This window comes from Myxocyprinus asiaticus, chromosome 25 (genome assembly GCF_019703515.2).
Source record: "Myxocyprinus asiaticus isolate MX2 ecotype Aquarium Trade chromosome 25, UBuf_Myxa_2, whole genome shotgun sequence".
Classification (NCBI taxonomy): domain Eukaryota; kingdom Metazoa; phylum Chordata; class Actinopteri; order Cypriniformes; family Catostomidae; genus Myxocyprinus; species Myxocyprinus asiaticus.
Window position 1 is genome coordinate 33,103,372 of NC_059368.1, and position 16,606 is coordinate 33,119,977.

Below are 16,606 nucleotides of genomic sequence, written 5' to 3' on the forward strand. Positions count from 1 at the left end.
GCTCATTGCACTTACTGCACATTCTTGTGGGATGCTTATTGATTTTATGTAAATTGGCATTCAACCCTCTGTGTCCTATACGAAGTCTGGTAATTATTGAATTGTCCTTCTTAATACAGAAATCAAATCTCCTGTTCCCACATTTTTCTGAATTTTAAACAGATGCCTCCTTTTACCTCTCTTTCCCATAGATTTTGCCAGATGTTATTTACCGCTTTACGAAAAAGTCTTGGCTTCTGATTTACTCATATTTATGGTAATCTCTACATTACAGCATTTAAGTGAGTTCTTTGCAAGTTTATCTGCTACCTCATTACCCTCCACTCCTACATATGCAGGAACCCAAAGAAATGTGATGGAAAAACCTCCGTTACTTAACCTATATAATACTTGCAAGATTTCAAATATAATATCTTGTCTACTATCAGAATGGCCAGATTGCTGGCTTATCAGGGCTGCCAGAGAATCTGTACATATAACTCCTCATTCATATCCTCCACCCACTGAAGAGCAATGAGAATTGCAGCTAATTCCACAGTAAATACAGATAAGTTGTCTGATGTTCTCTTTCTGATAGATACCTGATATTTAGGTACAAAAACAGCTACTCCAGTTTTCCCTGAGATTGGATCTTTTGATCCATCTTTAAAGATAGGCATCATGTGGCAGTACTTATGTTCCATGTACTGCTGTACAACATATTCTTCTGAGAATAGCTAATTTTTCTTAGTTTCTTGGAGTATATTAATGTCTATGCAAGGCATTGTAAAATACCATGGTGGCATTGTGGGCAATGGCACAGTTTGGCTATAATTATTATGGTCCAATCCCATTGACTGGGCTAATCTAGTCCCTATCCATCCAAGGCTTTGGCTGTTGTCTTAAGTATGTGTAAACTTCATATTGCTTGAAACAGACATACACATACACATCATATACTGCATGCGATCTTACAGTGTGAGAATCTTTTTTTTTTTTTCTTTTTCTTTTGAGTTTAAAGCTACATAAAGGCCAAATCCAATGTTTCCAATCTCCTGCCCCAGAAGTCAATCACACAACAACCCAGTTAAGGAAAAAAGAACGTTTAATTTACCAAAATTATAGGGACATTAACTTCAGGGGAGAGCAAGGCCAACACAACAAAGTGATTTTAACTACCGCAGGGATTAAGTAAATAACCTAGAAAAACAAAAGAAGAAAAGAAAAGAAAAAAAAGGACTTACCTAACTCCCTGACTAAACATAAACAATAAATAACAAGGAATATAAAAGAAATGGCACCCTCCCCCAATGGTTCCACTACCAAATAATGTATTTACAAAATAAAGCTAAAGAACAATAACTTTAACACCACACCACTACTTAGGTTGTCTCTCTGACTGTAACACACTATACAGCAGACTAACATAGGTATCATAAACAGAACACACATTTCAGCACACGAGCACATCTGGGAACAGGAGACAGGACGCATCCTGATGAAAGGAAGTCTCTCTCTCCTTCAGCGTGAGCAGCACCGGCTTTATCTCCCCTCTTTCCTGTCACCAGCCAATCCAGCAAACACAAGTTGATTGAGAACAGTTGATGTTAATAAAGTACCTATCAACAAAGTGAAAGGGAAAACAGATCAGAGAAAGGGAGAAAACACACACACCAATACCATACACACATGTATAGTAAAATACGTCTGAGACCTAACAGTCTACAGTCACTTATTTACCATATAGTCCACTATATAGTGTGTTGAGATTTAGTAGTGTTGTCCAAATGTCTAGTAAGAATTATTACACCATAAATAGTAGATTCAAAATATCCCATAATAGATTGTAAAATACCAAGCACAAGTACAAGTGTACAATCAAGGGTTGCTAACTGAAAGCTAACAATGACCATGCACTGCACAGACAGTCAAAAAACCCATCTGTGCTTGCATGCCAGATGAATGGAATGACCTGTGTAGTGCCCAAAAGTGATTTTTGAATTTTCTAGCTAACACAGTATAGTCCTCTGTATAGAAATCCATATATAGTAATGCCAAGTAGTGAATTATTTCATACACATTATCACTGTTGTCTAGTGCGTTTTCCAGAAAATTAAAGTGTCCTTTTAATTTGTAATTTTTTCCAGACCCAGTAAACCCTGAATTGCAGATAAGTTAATGACAGAAACAGCTTTTCCTCACATTAGATTTGACAATGACTGACACTATTTCTACAAGTGACACAGTGTCATTTTTTTGGTTGAGGGTATGTGATCAAAGGATTGTGTAAAATCAGACTATCCTTACTTGTACATCAAGGGGCTGAAGTAGACTGCACAGGTCAGAACTGCTAATAGTTCGCACTCTGTACATTTGTAGCAGTCTTGGAACATACTTGTCGAGTCCGTCAAAGAAAGACCAGTGTATATCAGTAGAAACCAGGTGCATAAACTCCGCACTAATCTGTAAGGAGAAAATCCAAAGTGAAGATCCAAAGACAATGTAAGTGCAGCAGGTCAGTATAAAAGTATATTACAGTAGGTTGAGCAAAGAGGTCGGCATTGGGTTGACTTTGGCTCTTATAGGCCATTAAAATGTAAAATTCTGCAGCTAAAAAAATAAAATAAAATAAAAATTCCCGAATCAACAAACACAAAAATGCTGATATTGAAACAAAAAGTCAAATTCAAATATAAGATTTGAATGACTGCAAAGCTTCATATTTTTGAGGCCGCATTTAAAAAAATTAAAAAAGATTATCTACAAAATAATTACCTGGTTTTCTGAGAACAGTGCTGGCCATCTGTCTTCAATTTCAGACACAGAAGGTTCACCATCAACAATCTCCTTCCTTCACAAGGCAAAGGTGCTCTCCATCAGAGCATGTATCATTTTCCTGTCTCTCTTCCTTTTCTTCATCTCATCCATCAGAGACATTCACTCACTTTCAAGGCAGTCTGGAGATTTCTTTTCAGGAAAATCTGGCAAAAAGTTGATCTCAGACCGTTTTGCTTTCTTTAGTTTCTTGTTCCCAGTTGATTGGTCTGTTGACCTCTTTTGATTGACTGTAAGCTCTGGGCATCCAGCAATACGGTACTTCTGATGAAGGTTACCCATCTTAAAAGTGAGGCTGAACTTCCAGCAGTACCATCCATGTGAAGAACCTGGCTCTCTCAAACAGGGATGCTTTTCAACAAGGGCTTTGGCAACATCCTCAATTTTTTTTGATGTTGGATATGCATTGTACTCATACATAGCACTTCCTACTCTGTCAAGTATGTCTCTCTTCGTAGCAGCAATAACAGTAAATAGAGAACCATCTTCTTCATAAGTCTCATTTCCTTTTCTGAGCTTAAGTTCAACATCATAAGAGAAAGTGGGTATGATAAAATGGTCAGGCCAGTGCTTGGAACGATGGGTTGATAGAGAACATACAGAGAATGCTGAGGACCTACTGGCTGTGTCAGAACAACCATTGTCCAGTGAGGATACAAAGGGGGGCGCATTGGGTGGTGCCTTTAGTATTACCTTCAGCCTTGGTCTCTCTGTGGGTAGCTCAGACATGTCAGTCAAGTTGCAGAGCTCATTGTTGAAATCTGGATCTTGAAACTGGATAACAATATCACCCTCTAGAATAAGCTTGCTCTTGAGTGTAGTCTTCAATTCGTCCACTGTCTCTAGAAAACTTTCAATCTGGACCCTCCGGATGTCATCATCTGCAAGAATGACGTGAAGCAACATGCTGGAACCTTAACGGTCTGGGGTCGACGGACGCGCCAGCGCGTCCTGCTGGATTTTTTCCGAATAACAGCTCCGTCAATACTCCGTCATTTTTGAGCATACAGATAAGTGTAAGACATCATTAGAAACCATAAAGGGTCTACTTTTATTTGTGTACACTCACAATAACAACAAAACCTTGTGCTTTTGTAAAATAAAGAAAATAAACAGGGTGCGCTTTCAGCCGTCTCTGTCTCCGTGAGCATCTTTCTGAAACCTGTCAAAAAATGAACTGAAACTCCGCGAATATTTATCACACAAACATGAAACATATGTCTAAAGAATGCTTAAAATGTCTGCTTTTAAATAAAACACTTCAAATTTAAAACAAATATTCTCCTGCAATGTAATCTGTATGAAACAAAGCGATGTACAGTTTCTATGGGCTCAGCTCATAATCTCTAATGAGATCACACCCACCAGCAGAGCACGCTATTCATACGGTGCAAATGGTAAACGTCCCCGACAATGCCTTAAAAAACATCAAGTTCATCATCAGATTCATTCACTTTCCTGCGCGTTTGGAAGATGGCACGCTACACAGGTGAGGAAGCTCTACAGATGGTCCTGGATAGTGATGAAGAGTTCACATTTTCCTCAGAAGAAGAGAGGGACTCCGACAATGAATGTTTACATTTTGAAGAGCGATTTGATCCAGCTGAGGATACAATTCCGGATGAGTAAGTCATTTAGTTTTACTTACATTAGTTGACATGCTATGTTATATAAACATGTACATATTTTACTAGTTGGACTATTTCCAGACTTGCCAGCTGGTATTCAGAGTATTGACATTTGAAATATGTCCTAATAGGCAAGTTTTAGTTACATTTAAATGTTGTTTTGGCTAAAACAGGTTTTTAAATTGTATGCTGTATGATATAAATATTATATGTAATATGATATATAAATAATATGAATGTTTAGATTATATTTTAACTAGTGTTTATGCTGCCTCATTATCATCAACAAAGCTTGTGCTTGCAAATATCTGTTCAGGTGTAAATGTGTAAAATGTGCTGTAAATATGCCCATATTAGAAAATCAGCATATTAGAATGATTTCTGAAGGATCATGTGACACTGAAGACTGCAGTAATGATGCTGAAAATTCAGCTTTGATCACAGGAATAAAGTGCATTTTACAATATATTCAAATAGAAAACAGTTATTTTAAATTGTAAAAATATTTCACAATATCACTGTTTTTGCTGTATTTTGGATCAAATAAATGCAGTCTTGTTGAGCAGAAGAGACTTCTTTTAAAAACATTAAAAAAAATCTTACTGATCTAAAACTTTTAAATGGTAGTGTAGGTCTAGAGTAAAGTCTTTTTGTAAAGAAAATGTATAGTCAGATAATACATTCAATCATTAAGTCTCTTCACATTCATTCTCTCTCAGGGGAGGGGTCTTTGTCTCCTCAGGTGTGAATTACATCAATATTCATGATCATCCACGCCTCCTCGCATATGGCCTTTCTAACACTAAAAGTGTCTTACAAAAGTTAAATGACTATATTGTTTTGTATGAATGAGTGATCAGGATGGGTTTCACATAATTTTATAGCAAAAACTCTAGGCTACAAGATCCAGTCCTCAAAAGTCTTGTGAATAAATGTTTAGTATGTGTTATATGGCCTTATTTCAGTGACATAAAATGTTTGTTTTTTCAAAAACCATGCATAAACGTTATTTTCTCAAAAATACAAATATGTACATATATGTTGCTCACATATTATTGTAGCCCCGTTTGTGCTGAATACAGTGTTATCAGACTTTAGCCATTAATATGTTTTTAAGAAACTGAAAAAAGCACAAAGTCAAGGCATATCAAAACTTCTCCAGGGCCCAAAACACCCTCAGACCCCAGAGGGTTAACGGAGTACTATTAGAACAAAAATGGGTTGGGTTCAATTCTGTTTTAACTAGTCTAATTCAGGGATTTAATTTAAGGCCAGTTCTGGTTTGGGCCCTAGTTCTGGCCACCATTTATTTCAGTAAGATAAAATTGTAGTCACCAAGTTAATTGAGTTCTGGGAACATGGCAACATCTCTGTCAGATGACATAACACAGAACAGTGGCCAAAACTCCAAAAATAAGGCCCAGTGTGTAATAAACTTCAGTTATCCTTTCAATTTGAAATGCAAAGTATCACTTAAACAGCTGAATTTGAACTGAGATATTCTCTGGCAAGAAAAAGGTTGAAAATTATTGATTTACCATATCATGCAAAATGTTTAATAATAAAAGTGTTACCTCAGTGAAGTAAAAACACCTTGGGTGAGATCAGTAGTCTTCCTCGCACCATGTAAGGGGCCAGTGGACAGAAGGTGTTCAGTTCTTCTGAGTCTGCAACTTCAAGGTCTGTGGAAAGTTTCCTAGTCAATTCATAGCACCTGAAGTGCTCCAAGTACCAGGCTGAAAAGCATTCAATGATGAATGATGCCTTGTTGCCCACAATCAGTACTTTGAGAATTTTACCAAAATCTGACAGTCCACTTGTGCTCCCAATAAAAACAAACATCCCCTCAAAGTATTTAGTGCCATGTAGAATGACACTAGTTGCAAGAGACACAGTTTTCACATCCTTGTATTTAAGTCTAATAGCCTGTTTGAATGAGTGATCCTAAATGTCCAGAGAAACCAGAGATACACAACCTCCACTGGTGGCTTAAAAAGGCTGGGCATGTCAAGGAAGTATGCTAACATATGCTGGTGTCTTGTGGCTAATGTTAGCAAAATGTTTTTTAAAATTGTTCACATCACACACAACTTAAAAAAAAAATAAATAAAAAAAAAATAAAATAAATAAAAGCTGTGCTGTGCTTCAAAGCGAATTGTCCAACAGTCTAGCAAAGGTCCAAAGCAACTGATGAGGTAGGGATAGTGTTCTATGAAATGGTCTTTGGCTCAGGAAAGGCCTCATGGGGCAATTGCCTATGGACTGAGATTTTATCTTCCAAATAGCATAGTGATTGATTTGTGAAAGAGGGTGATGCCAAGAGTTCTACTAAGTCTTTCATTTCAAGAAGAACATCCCATTTTTAGTCATTTTCTGGGATTAGTTCTCCAATGATCAACTGAAGCAGTCTTAACAAAAGTCCAGTTCTCATGTCCGTTTCCACCAATTGATCCATTGATTCTGAAACTAGTGGGTATTCTGTTGGGGTGGTTAGTCTTATCAGAGAATAAGTATGGGAAATTCTGAATATCAGAATTTAATTCATCCAACTAGAAGTACTTATTTGAGATCAACTTGTTTAGACACAAGCTAAGTTCAACAGGCACAATTCTCTCCAAGAGGTCATGCAGGAAGTCAGGTGGGAACCCTGTAACTGTATGGAAGTAACTCAACTTGTTCAAAAAATCCCTTTTAACACCATTTACATTCTGTACATGTTGATTTTGTTTAACCTCCAAAACATTTGCCTCATGAGTCAGTTTTGTCCTAAGCGGAAATAACCCACCCCTTACTTCAGTTGTCTGAATATCGCTACGGCTGGCAACGCACAATCTGCAAAATGTATCAACAGCGAATGATTCCTGAAAGCCAGCAAGTGAATGAGCAGCTTAGTTATCAGCAGAGACAAAAAGCACTGTTCCTTTGATGCTTGCTCCTAACCTCTGGATGAACAGACCTTGGTCTGTATGTCTTTTATAAGTGGATCAAGAATTTTCTCATAGCCAGATGTTTTTATATCATTACTGTTACACAGCACTGCAAGGTATATAGATTGTATAGATGATCAATATTTGCTAGGCAAATTGGCTAGTACCCAATACACAGCACACACCTTATTTTTTTTCTAGAAGTACCTAAAGGATTGCATATATCAAAGTCATCTGTGTACAGTCCAATAGCAATCGACAGCTCCTCTCTGGAGAGCAGTGTATTTTCTTTAAAGAATAAGCCATCACGAAAAGTTTTAAAATGACCAGACTCTGACATAAGAGATTCTTCAGTTACTAATTTTTCTAGAATATAATTTATATTGAGTAACTCTGTTAAAACACTTAGAATGGGGACATATACCAATGTCTTCTTGGTTGTATTGTCTGAAATATATTCTACAGGCTTAATTACAGGAAAATAATTTCTGAAAAACAATGATCTCTGTGGTCAGTGACAAAAGGTCCTGTCTTTGAAAGTAAACAAAGAGGATTAGTTTCCTGAAGTGTTTCCCCTTGTCACAGTTAAAACAGTGTTGTCAGTGTTGCAATTATGTTCCCTTAGCACTTTTTCAATTGACGTATTAGTAAACTCTCCTGCTAAAACACCTATCTCATACAGTTCATTAACTATTTCCTGTGTAGCTGACTTGGACACATGCTAAATTGTTTGCATTCATAGGAATAAGGATGCAAGACTATGCCTAATTGATTCTCCATAATCTTCATTGTCATTGTCATCATTTGGATGGTTATCATAATATAGAGAAACCACATCTCCTATTTGTTCCTCACTGGTTTCTGCTGGACTGTGATCACAAATTAGTTCAGGTCTTATTTTGTTTAACCCAGAATCACAGTGATATCTACTTTTGTGCCAGTGAACGGTTTCCTTATGCTTCATATGAGCTCCCAAATGAGCAAAGTATTGCTTAAGAGTACATGGCTCAGAAACATCACATAATTCACACTGTAGCCAATGAGTTACAACATTGGACTGAGATTCATGGGTTTCAACAAATGATTTTTAAGAGCAACTTGTGTCTTAAAAGAGCACAAACAGTCATTGTAGATACAAGGTAAGGGGCAAGACCTATTATAGTGTCCTTGTTTTAGCTTGTAATGCCTTATAATGCTGAGTTGGTTGGCTGAAGAAAATATGCAGAACTTGCAGATCCAATTCATACAACTCACAGGACAGGATGCTCCGTAGTACTCAGTACAGCCTTCAGCTCTGAAGAAAAAGAAAAGTCAAAGTCAGATTGCCATCTCCATACTTTTGAGTTATGTGCATACATTACTGCCAAAGGGCTTTTTGTGTTTCTGTATCAGTCATTCTTGTACCAAAACTATGAAGAGTCATTGCAACAAATGTACCTATAAAGTTTATTTATGCACCAACTTCATGGAAACTACTACTACTACTACTACTACTACTACTAATAATAATAATAGTAAAATAAAATAATTACAAGAAAAATCAGTCTTGTCATAGTTTATACTAGTATTATTCAGTTGCAGGAAATAATCTCAGCAAACTAAGCATTACAGTACAAAGCCTCAAAAATTTAGATTCAACAGATCAGGTTTGGCAAAAATAAACCACACGCACAAGTTGCTAATGTCACTGATGACTCTACAAACGTGAAAAATACTGGAAAATAGGGTGAGTAAAAACTGTGCCACTGACTTGTGTATTTTACTAAATGTACTCAAAATTACACTCAAATATAAAATACAAGAAAACTGTTGTTGTGTCACATCTGACAATGAAAAATGAATAAGTCAAATATGAAATTCTGTTAGCAACTCTCAGTGTCCACTTTGGCTTTTGCACTAATGTTTTGTTTTCACAGAAAATCATGCTGTTGATCAAGCAAAACAATCAGCTGAAAAACTTTTAGATTCAGAAAACCTGTGTTATTAATGACACCGGTGGCCATTAAGTGAACTGTAGCAGCTAACTGTCGCTTGTGCAGACACTTTTATGGGCTTACGTGGAGTTTGTGTTGGAGTCTGTGTTGTGCTGTTTGTTGACATTAGTGGATTCAATCTCTAAGCTAACGTTAGCTAGTGTTGCACACTGTTTTTCGCTGTAGAAGAGCAGAGAGGCACTCATGATCGCACATAAACATCACATCCTTTGGATTTTCCCAGCAAAACTGACCCGCTCCCTTCGCATAACAATCACAAAATTGCCAAATTTAGCACTGATCCCGAACAATCCACTGAGCTTAATTATTAAGAATTGGACATGAATTGTGTACTGCAGACCAATCTAATATGAACATACCAGTCTAAAAAAAAATAATATGTGCACAGTCTAGCTAGCTAGCTCATTTGTCATGATTTATTTACTTGCAAAAAACGATTTTCTTTTCTCAAAATCACACACTCAGTAGGACACAAATATAAATGCAAAGTTTAGCTATGTTAACTACAGTAGCTAAAAAAATCACACAAGTTCTAAAATTGGCCATAAACAATGCTTTGCTTCTTGAGTTACTAAAAATTGATGCTGCATGGTTTACATTGACAACCCTGTGTAACATTTATCTAGTTTACCATTTCAACACTTAATTTAACAAGCATTTTAATAAATACATGCAGGGTAAAGATTTGCTCTTACCTTGGGAACTCTTGATCCAAAGAAAAAAGTTTCTTGTTGCACATGGAGCTGGCACTGAGATGGACAGCTGTTGGTTCAGTGGGGTTTCCTATGCATTTTTGCCTGAACTACTCTGGTTGAACTGATCAGTTGGGCACAGTTAAACTAGATATCTCAAGTACGCACAACATTTTAGTTGAACTGAGTTAGGAAAATGAGCTGAGGTAGCTAAATCCTCAAATCCTTTTTTACAGTGTAATCCACATTATGCACAGATATACTGCCTAAATACACAGCTTAAGTTTTAGTCTTGACAAGCTTTCAGTGCTGTCACAATCACCATACACACATACAGTACAGCTAATCTGAGAACTGCAATGATGTGTGTATTTCTAATCCTGTGTTAGACAGAAACAAAAGCTCTTGCTGAGTCTGGCTCTTTCAGCTATGTCCTTGAGCGCCCAGACAATCAGAGTGCAAGAGGATGTGAACCTCTTGTGTTGATCCTGTAGAATATCTTTGTGGGTTGTACTTGCCTCTACCAATCCTTTCAAGATCATAAACACATTCCAGTTATTTTCCAGGAAGCAATGTCTTTAAGAATGCCAAAGGCAAGGCTTTAAATCACGTGAGCTACAACCACCCATATAAATAAATGGGTAAAACTTTACATTAAGGTTGCATTTGTAAAGGGTTTATAAAGGGATTCATTAATGTCTGGTTTGGTTCAGCTACCAAGTCAGACATCAGAAGGCTTCAAAGGAGAGTCCAGACTGTTGAACAGACTATTGGTACTCATCTTCCCACCCTGCAAGAACTGTACACCTCCAGACTGAGGAAAAGGGCTGGAAAAATCACTTTGGACCCCATTCACCCAGCACACTACCTTTTTGAACTGTTGCCCTCCGGCCGTTGCTACAGAGCTCTGAGCACCAGAACAGTCAGGCACAAGAACAGTTTCTTCCCTCAGGCCATTCACCTTATGAACAGTTAAAACTGCCCCAAATACTCTCCACTGTGGCAATACAATCATGTGCATATTGAACTATTCATTTATATTTATATTTATATTCCATTTATATTTATTTGACATATCCTACCTCTTCTGAACAATGCATTAAATCACCTTGCACATAACTGTATATCTGTATATAACATATTTGAACAACATTATTGCCCTACTGTAGTTTATCTGTTGTATCTTATTTTTTATTTTTCTTATTTCACTGTTGACGTACACTACCGGTCAAAAGTTTTGAAACACTTGTCTGAAATGTTTCTCATGATCTTAAAAATCTTTTGATCTGAAGGCGTATGTTTAAATGTTTGAAATTAGTTTTGTAGACAAAAATATAATTGTGCCAACATATTAATTTATTCATTATAAAACTAAAATGTAATTAAAAAAAAAATTAAAACACGTTTTTGAAATTGATGACTTGGACCAAATAATAAAGAAAAGCAGCCAATAAGTGCCCAACATAGATGGGAACTCCTTCAATACTGTTTAAAAAGCATCCCAGGGTGATACCTCAAGAAGTTGGTTGAGAAAATGTGAAGAGTTCATGTCTGCAAATTCTAGGCAAAGGATGACTACTTTGAATATGCTAAAATATAACACAGTTTTGATTTATTTAGATTAATAAGGGATAACAGATCCCTTATAACATAATTCCCATAGTTCCATTTATGTTATTCCATAGTTTTGATGACTTTACTATTATTCTAAAATGTGAAAAAAAAAAAAAAGTGTATATATCTTTATATGTACATTTCTAATGTTGTATGTATATGTTGTGTGTGTGTGTGTATATATATATATATATATATATATATATATATATATATATATTAGTATTCTCTTTGCACTGGAAGCTTCTGTCACCATGACAAATTCCTTGTGTGTGTAAGCATACTTCGCATTAAAGCTCATTCTAATTCTGATTCTGAATAATGACTAATAACTCATCTACAAATGCATAATAAATAATTTATATGCAGTCATAACAACATGGAAAAGGGTGACTCAAGTGATATCTGCCAAATTGTGAGCCAATTTAAACTCACATGTAATAAATGCTAAATAAAAGTACTTATTAATACTTATTTTAAGCAAAATCATGAAATGTCAATTCATGACTTATGTCATGATGCAGCAAAAATAGATTATTATACAGAGAATAACAACTTTGTTGTGTTTGTATTAATTACACTAATGTTTCAATTCATATCGCTTTGCTTGTCAGTTTGGTGAGAAAATAATGCCACTACTCAGAGTGGTAACCTACATCTCAAAGTTGGAAAGTCTCAGCCAAACACCTTTCAGATCTTAATGTTCATCCACAACAATATTGTATACCTGTAACTTTGATTTCTCTCACTTATCAAAAGTATATCTATATTATTTTTCCCTTTCATTTTATTGGTAATTTATGGATTAAGTAAGTGTCTGTACCTTGTAATTCAAGTCTTTATGTAAGGTGGATTTACAAACTTATTTAGCAATCATTAAAAAAGGTACCATAATGCAAGCTGGACAACCATGGCCAGTTTATTGAGTTACTCATGAACCATTTACTGTATCAATGACTTACCAATATTAGTAAGCTATGAAAGTGTACCTTAATGTAAAGTTTTGATGAAACTCACAAAATAACCATGAAAAATAATTATACACTGTAAGGGGATTCAGTGGAAAGGAGGAGGCGAGAACCGGCTTGACAACTTAAATAATAATTTAATGAACAACTTAAACAAAAACACACAACCATAAACACACACAGTACAGCTGCCTGTAATTCTCTCTCTCTCGAACTGTCGTCCCCGGCCGCCTTTATCCCTCGCGCCCCATCAGGCTGATTGGGGACCGGGCGTGCGTCATTCCAGCCCGGCCCCGCCCTCCTCGGCTCTACACTCCTCCCGGCGTTGCCTCAGGCCGGGGAGCCCCCGGCAGGACGTACATCCCCCCTTCCTCTCCGGGGGGCGTGCCTTGCGCCCCAACTGCCGGCGGGTCATCCCCGCCTTCCTCGACCTGGGAGGAGACAGGAGGGGAAAAACAACAACAACAAAAACAAAACAGGTGAGGGAAAGGCCAACACAGAGCGACAGAGAGAGAGAGAGAGGAGAGAGAGAAAAATAAACTCACCGGTTCTCTGATGCGCCGTCGTGTGGTCCTCGATCACTCCTCGGCTCTCTCAGGTGGACGGCAGCCGCTCCTCCCCGGGCGGACCGGAGTCAGACCTCTGACCCCCAGCGGACAGAACGCCCCTCCGCGTTCCCGGCATCCCGTGGGGACACTCCTCCGCCCCTGGCAGTGGCCCTACCACTCCAGGTGGTCATGAAGTCGCTTCCCTCTTCCCCCTGTGGACGGTGGTCTTCTCTTGACCCCTCCGCGTTCCCGGGGGATGGCAGGGCACTCCTCTGCCCCCGGCAGCGGCTCCCTCACTCCAGGCGGTAGGGGAGTCCAGCCCCTTTCTTATTTACCCTCTATACATCCGACTTTCAGTATAACTTTGGTAGTGGTCATCTTCAGAAATTTTCAGATGGGTGAATATAGTGAGCTGCTTAAGAACTTTGTAGACTGGTGCTAGCTGAACTGCCTCCAGCTTAATACAAGTAAGACAAAGGTAATTGTAGTGGATTATCAAAGGAAGACACATCAAATAATACTAGTAAACATCCAGGGGATGGACACTGAGACTGTCAAATCATATAAATACCTGGGTGTTTATCTAATTAACAAGTTAGACTGGCCTGATAACACAAACTATTTATATAAGACAGGTCAAAGTCATCTTTTGAGACCAAAATCCTTTGGTGTGTGTCAGGTACTGTTAAAGACTTTCTATGAAACTGTGGTAGCATCTGTCATTTTGTATGCTCTAGTATGTTGGGGGGAGGTATCTTGGAAAGAGAAAAAAACAAACGTAAGTTAATTAGAAAGGCCAGTTGTGGGATGCTCTCTGCCTCTTATAGATATAATAGGAGACGAGAGCACGGCTAAGAAACTATCTTGTATTTTAGATAATAACTCTTATCCACTCCACGAGACAGTGCGGGCTCTGGGCAGCACATTCAGTGCAAGGTTAATTCATCCATGCTGCTCAAAAGAGCGTTACAGAAAGTCTTTTTTGCCATCTGCCATAAGATTGTATAATCAATATTATACCTGACTGATTTGTTACTGGTGTAATATTATTATGATGTAGTGCTTGGGTTGGTGCAATATTGTTTATTTTCTGTTGTTTTGCTTTGTTCTTGTTTTTACCTATTACATTAATAACTTTTTAAAATATATATATTTTTAAAGATATGGGTTGTGTTACTGAATTTTGGCTGTGAGTTTCTCCCTAGGGGGATCAGTAAAGTTATCAATCAATCAATCAAATCACTATGCTTTAAGGTACACTTTCGTATGTTGTTAATGCCAGTAACTAATTAATAAATGGTTCACAGGTGTTAGCTTTACATTAAGGTAAATTTTCATAGTTCACTATTGTTCATAACTTATTAATAAATGGTTCACATGGGTTCACATTACATTAGGGTACACTTTTGTAGGTTACTAATGTCAGTAATTCAATAAATGTTTCACAAGTGTCACTTTACATTAAGGTTTCACTTTCATTGATGGCAATGGTTTATGGGTAACTCATTATAAGTTGTGGTTGTCCATTTTGCATCAAGGTACCATTTTTCCGATAAACACTTTTTATTGATTCCAACAAATAAAACAGAAAAGCAAAACGTGCACAGAATCAACTTTTAACCACTATAATTCCCCCTCCCAATCCCCAACCCCACCCTGCCCCCCAAAAGCCAAAGTACATTCCATAAAAATAAAAATAAATAAATAAATATATATTGAGTTTTTGTTTTAATTATATATATATATATATATATATATATATATATATATATATATATATATATATATATAATAATAATAAGCACACACATTTAAACTATAAACCCCTCTCAACTGCTTCTCCCCGATAGCCTTCCAAAAAGGTCAAATAGCTGCCCCACTTCTTAATAAACACCTCCAGGTTGCCTAGCCTTCTATCAGACATCTCCTCAAATGCCGCCACCCTGCCCATCTCTGTGCACCACTTCCGAAATGAGGGCGTACCACCCAACTTCCAGCCACTCAAAATGATCGGTCTACTAATCATAACACTGGCTAGGACCCAATTTCTTATGTATACATCCCCTATATTAATGACCGCCCCATCACCTAAAATACAGAGTCAGGGGCAAAATGAAATTTGAGTGCCCAATACGTGACACATGAAACTATGAACCCTCAACCAAAATTCTTGGATCTTAACACACCACCAAAAACATGAGTTGTGTCCCCTTCTTCTGATTGGCATCACCAGCAGGTGGGTGTGTCTTTAAGACCAAGCTTATACAATCTAGCGGGGGTCCAGTAGAATCAATGTAAAATCTTAAATCGCATAAGGCACCCTTGCATCTCTAGATGCAGACTTTAATTTTTTTTTAATCCTAGCCCACACTCCCTCCTCCAATACCAAGTTTAAATCTTTCTCCCATAATCTCTTGAGAGAAGTTGAAGCTCCGTCCCCCAGACTCTGAATTAAGGTACCATTTTTGAGGTTACTCAAAATATCCAAATTCAAATTAAAGCATTGCAAGGTACAATTAATGATAGAACAGAAATCGCTCATAAAATAAAGGGTTTGTGGAAAGTCTATATATTTTTGATAAACAAGAGAGAATCAGAATGACACTGTAGAAGAGCATCAAGACCTGAAAATTGTTTTTGCTGAAAACTGTTGGTAAGGCACCACTTGAAGTATCACCATTAATTATGACATCAAAGTTACAAGGAAATTGACAAAACACAAACACAACACATTTTAATCTCACTATAGTAGTCCAATGTTTGCTGCATCATGACATAACTCAAGAAATCGTGACATTTTATGATTTTGATTAAATTAAGTATTAATAAGTACCTTTATTAAGCATTTATTATATGCGAGTTTAAATTGGTTTACTATTTGGCAAGTATTGCATGAATGTCACCCTTTTTGTTAATGTTGTTATAACTGCATATTGATTAATAATGCATTTGTGATGAGTTATTAGTCATTAATGAACCCCTTTATAAACCATTTACAAAGCTTAATGTAAAGTGTTACCAATAAAGTGTCTAAATCAAAGTCTATTTGTTTTATAAAAATACTGTACCAATATTAACATGTCCAATTTCGCAAATAAATAATTTAGATTAGGTCAACTAATTAATTGATAAGATACAACTCAGAAACATGATATAAAGATTCTCATTCATCCAGGTCATTGCAGATTCAATAGTAAAAATAGATTGATGTTTGGATCCTTTAAAATCTTATACGTAGAGTGGAACTGATATTTCAAACCATATCTATACAATTCAAGTGAAATTTGAGTCTCATTCATAATGTCACATTCCAAGACATGTTTTATTTATTTTTTTACCTTTCTGAGCTTATGGGAAATTTTGGTCCATGTTTTACCCACAAAAGCATACTAAGGTGTTGATGTAATTTCATTTTGTAATG

At 36.9% G+C, this 16,606-nt stretch overlaps 1 long non-coding RNA gene across 3 annotated transcripts; it reads right to left on the reverse strand.

Annotated features, from left to right (window-relative positions):
* Positions 1-1,087: 1,087 nt before the first annotated feature.
* On the reverse strand, positions 1,088-10,537 carry LOC127416120 (uncharacterized). 3 transcript variants are annotated; one of them, XR_007893044.1, is made up of 5 exons: positions 10,059-10,537; positions 8,624-8,663; positions 2,755-6,124; positions 2,287-2,442; positions 1,088-1,598 (listed from the first exon to the last, which is right to left on the reverse strand). It is a non-coding gene; the product is annotated as an uncharacterized LOC127416120 (long non-coding RNA). The 3 variants fall into 3 exon arrangements; XR_007893043.1 differs by having other exon boundaries at positions 2,755-4,417; positions 6,017-8,663; XR_007893042.1 differs by having other exon boundaries at positions 2,755-8,663.
* Between the last annotated feature and the right edge of the window lie 6,069 nt (positions 10,538-16,606).